The following is a 5,201-nucleotide window of genomic DNA, read 5'->3' on the forward strand; positions in this document are numbered from 1 at the left end:
AGTATCAGAGTCCTCCAACAGGAGAACATTTTGTTGAGCCCTCTCCTGAAATGTGGAAATCTGTTACCGTGAGTCAGTCGACAAACTTTCTATGTGAAAACCCTGAAATGGAAAAACAACAATATCATAAGACTCAATAATGAGGCTGTACCAGGAAGAAAATCAAGATTATCCTATTGAAAGTGTGAGATGTCAGATCTTGAAACAGAACACCATGAAAAGTGTCCTGGGAAATCTAAGAACTACAGAAAAAACAAAAGGTTGTACACAGGTTGTTGAATGGCAGAAGTACGTTCCCTAATCCTTGAAGGGACGTACTTCCATGGACCCAAATCCTCGCTATGCAATGAGGAAGGGAAGCCCCCAATTGTGGGGGGTGGGGTGCTAAAGCCACTCTTGAGATTGGTAGGGCATTGCAAGGTGATGGCTTGCTCAGGGCCAGGAGGTGGAGTTGGTCTCGTCAGCAGGTAAACAGGAAGTCACAGGTATAGGCTAATGCTCTCGCTGTGATTATGTCATTGCTATTGGCCTATCATGTAGTGCCAAGTGGACCCATGGGGAGAAGAGATTGGTTGAGAACGATATAAAAGTAGCCAGTAAAAGATAGACGACAGACGGCTGGACGGACGGCTGACGGACGATGACAGGGGATGACAGACGGACAGATGCAGATGGACGGATGGCGGATGGATGAAAGACAGGACAAGGGAGAAGAAGTACAGGTGGGAGGATGGTGCCAGAGAGAAGACACAGGGAGGAAAGCTTAGACCAGTGGGGACAGGAGCAGCAGAGAGAAGGTTTTAAATGCAGCCGCTTTTGGCAGTGAGGGGTCTGGCTACAGTTCCGGCTTTTCCCAGACCCCAGAGTATGTCTCGTCATTTTAGTGTTGCCGCTTCTGGGCGGCGGTGACACCCAATACTCTCTGTTCAACCCCATCTTCCCAGACTGTCCACAATGGCTTACAATGTAATCCACCAGACCCTGGCTTTAACACTTCCCCCATTGTCCTGGAAGCCACCAGCCATTGTGCCATGCCAACTTCACCGCCATCAATCCTGTTACCCCCATTTCATCACCCATAGCAGTCCTTGGGCCACACTTGCCCATCCTTAAGCTCCCTAGCACATCCTCACCCCACATTCATTCCATCTTCCCCCCAAATTCAACATAACCTCTTCTGCCCTTACCCTCCCTCACTCTCCCTCAGACTACCATTACCCTCCCTCAGCCCACCCTGAGCCCACCCTCTACCCACTCTTACCCTGTGGTTGTGATCATGTCCTGGTTGGACAGGACCCACAGCCCATCCTAAGCCTGCCTGTACCCTCCTCTGCCAGCCCACACCCTCATTCGGCCCACTCTCGCCTTCCTGCACACAACCTCAACCCACATTTACCCTCCACCCACCCACTCTCACTCCATCCTCTGCCCTACATAGCCTTACTTCCTCCCACAGGCACCATTTCTTTCTTTGTGCCCCAAATTCCTTCATCTGCATCCACTGTGCCCTTGAATTCCCTCATCCACATCCACTGTGCCATTGTAAACTCCACCCCAGGTCTTCTCCCACCAGAACATGACCTCTACCCAGGGCTCTCATGCTCTGCCTCTATCCATGGCACAATGCACAGCATGGTGTCACAGAGGATGATGTCACAGAGAATGATGTCACAGAGGCTCTGACCTTCACCTACATTATGTGCAGATGACTGTCACTGCTCTCCCTGGGGCTGGGGCAGGATATGTGTGAGTCACATGTGGGGTGCACACTCCCCTTGCTGGGCACACCTGCCATAGTGTCCACTTTCCAGCCTGTCGGTAATGCCCATGTCGCCACGTACCCCGAGTCCCACGGAGGGACTAGGGTTACAAAGAAGACAACACTCACTGGGCCATTCACGCAGAGTGAATGCTGCTTTGTTGAACTGCAGTCTGCCTTTTATGCTCTCTGGTTCCTCCCAGTATTTTTCCAATGCTGAAGCAGCTCCTAATCCCCCGTGGGCATCTTGATAAAAGGGAAGCAGGAATTTGTGATTAACTAAGGAACTAAATGTATCAGGCCAAGATTGTGCATCCTATTACCCCTTGAAAAACAAGCTAAGCTGTGGAGTTAACCCTTGGGAGACTGGGCCCTGCATATCCCCCTCCCTTTTTTTTTTAAAGATTTATATTTATTGGGCTCGGCAGCGTGGCCTAGTGGCTAAGGTCCTCGCCTTGATCCCATATGGCTGCTGGTTCTAATCCCGGCAGCTCCACTTCCTCTCTATATTTCCTCCTCTCAGTATATCTGACTTTGTAATAAAAAAAAATTAAATAAATCTTAAAAAAAAAGATTTATATTTATTACAAAGTCAGATATACAGAGAGGAGGAGAGACAGAGAGGAAGATCTTCCATCCGGTGATTCACTCCCCAACTGAGCCGCAACGGCCGGTGCTGTGCTGATCCGAAGCCAGGAACCAGGAACCTCTTCTGGGTCTCCCACATGGGTGCAGGGTCCCAAGGCTTTGGGCCATCCTCAACTGCTTTCCCTGGCCACAAGCAGGGAGCTGGATGGGAAGTGGAGCTGGCCGGGATTAGAACTTGTGCCCATATGGGATCCCGGTGCGTTCAAGGCGAGGACTTTAGCCACTAGGCCACGCTGTCGGGCCCCCTTGTTTGTTTTTTAATGGACACCTGTCTTAGGTTGTCCAGCAGTCAGTTGATGCCTTACCCGTCATGGGGAGCCCCACCCAGGGAACGTGGGATCCCTCTCTTAGGTTGGTCATCAGCTCTGCCAGATCTTACCCGTCTCTGGTTGCCCATCACACATCATGCTCAACCAGACTTGAGCGCTAGAGTTGTCCACAGCCAAGGCCATCATGGCTTTACTGAATGATGACCCGCTCTCAGGCTTGTTGCCTGCATAGGCGGCAGAGAAGCAGCAACAGTACTGCAATCATGGCCATGACCATCAGTCCCAAGGCTAAGGCTTCGCTCCATTCCTTAAACATCCATGCTGCCAGTCTAATACCATTAGAATAACTTCCCTTGACATGAGGGGCACCCAGGTCTCATTGATCTTAATGATGCTGGTAGCAAGCTGGTTGGTGACTCAAAAAGACATACTTAACAAAGTGCAAGTATTGTTGAAAATACTAACATTCAAGAATCTCATAGAGCTAAGATGTTACATGTATACTAGACAGTTTTACCAGGAAACAGAGACCCTAACTGCCTATCATCCCATCTGGCTCCTACATTTCCGAACAGAGAAATGGACCCCAAAAGTTTTTAGGAAAAAGGGGCGTCATCTGTTCATAGCTACTTCCTGCTGAGAGGGAGCGCCATTGGGTAACAGCAGCAGTAGGGGGTCCATCTAGTGGTTCCTGATAGAAGGCAGAAGTCATCAGGTGTTTGATGTACATCCTGGTACTTGAAAGGTTTCTCTTTGTTGAAGTCCTGAGTCATAAGTCCATTTGAATACATTCAGAACTATTCAGCTAAACAGACTTCGTAGGTCCTGAGAAAACAGATATGCCTCTCCAAGAGCTTAGTTGGTTCATAAATGTGAATTGCTAAGCTAAATCCTTTTGAAAATAATACATTTTGAAAATACATTATTTTCAAAAGGATTTAGCTTAGCAATTCACATTTATGAATATTTTCATTTATAAGCCAATTAAGATAGACTACATAGCTTGCCACATAAACATGTACATGTATATCAGGTAACACATATTATAAAACAAAACAGCTTTTGTAACAACTACTTGAGAATTCTCTTAAGTGCGTTAAAGTTACCAATTGTTTAGAATTACATTTTGCTCTTAATAATCTGAATAAACTATATCTATAGTTTACCATCAAACTTTAGTTTTGATGGTTATTATGGGTCTGCTGGAACCCTAGAAAACAAAGTATCTATGTTTAGCGCTGTGATACCACCTGTAGGATTTTACTCACTCTTGTACTTTTTAGACCTAGGGGCCTAGCTTGAATTGCTTTATTCTCTGGTCAGCCTGTCCTGACCAACAGCATTCTCATTTCATGTAGATGTTGTTCAAGCTCAGTGACTAATTTATCCTGGGAGAAGGCTTAACCCATTTTACCGCCCTTTTCGCAGGATAAAATAAACACTAAGACCTAACTATATTTCAAAATAAATCTAAGACCTAAATATACTTCTTAATAAATCTAAGACCTAGATATATTTCAAAATAAATCTAAGACCTAATTATATTTCAAAATAAAACTCCCTCTCCTATCAGTTTAGGACGGGCTTCAACACATCCAACTTACCTTAATCAGCTGGCCAGCATCCCAGGATGACCCTTCGCCGAATCCTCTCTTTCTTGATCTTGGTGGAATCACCATCTGTTGGCAATGCCCGCATCACTGCGTACAATGAGTAGAGCGGAGGGACGAGGTTTACAAAGAAGACAACAAGCACTGGGCCATTCCTGCAAAGAGAATGGCGCTGTATTGAACTGCATTCTGACTTTTATTCTTTCTGGTCTGAAAGTAGATGTAACACCTAGGGAACTCAGTGTGTTGGTGAATGGCAACTACCCAAGGAGCAGCACAGTACTTCCAGTGCCAAAGCTACTCCACCTGGGTCATTAGCTTCACATACCATCAGCTTTACTACCAGATCTCCTGTAAACCCTGTGTGGTCACGTCTCCTCCAAGGCTATTGAACCCAGAATGGTGAAATCAAGTATGTGAAGCACCCAAGCAAAACAAGGATGTAAATGCTCACTCAAGGTGCTAAGAACTCCACATCCAGAGTGAAGTTCAGCACCCAAGCCATTTCCAGCAACCATGGAAACCAACTGCTCTGGCAGCACATATGCCTGAAAGTGGATGTGACACCTAGGGATCTCAGTGTGTTGGTGAAAGGCAACTTCCCAAAGGAGCAGGAAATGCAGATGCTCACTCCTGAAGCTAAGAACTCCACTCCACATCCAGAGTGAAGTTCAGCATCCAAGCCATTTCCAGCTACCATGGAAACCAATTGCTCTGGTGCACAAATGTCTGAAAGTGGATGTGACTCCAAAGGGACTCAGTGAGTTGGTGAATAGCAACTACCCGAAAGAGTAGCACAGGTCTTCCAGTGCCAAAACTACTCCACCAGGACCAGTAACATCACATACCTTCAGCTTTCCTACAAGCTCTCCCAGAAACCCAGTGTGGTCACGTCTCATCCAAGGCCATCGAGCA

Source organism: Ochotona princeps, chromosome 12, assembly GCF_030435755.1.
Source record: "Ochotona princeps isolate mOchPri1 chromosome 12, mOchPri1.hap1, whole genome shotgun sequence".
NCBI lineage: Eukaryota > Metazoa > Chordata > Mammalia > Lagomorpha > Ochotonidae > Ochotona > Ochotona princeps.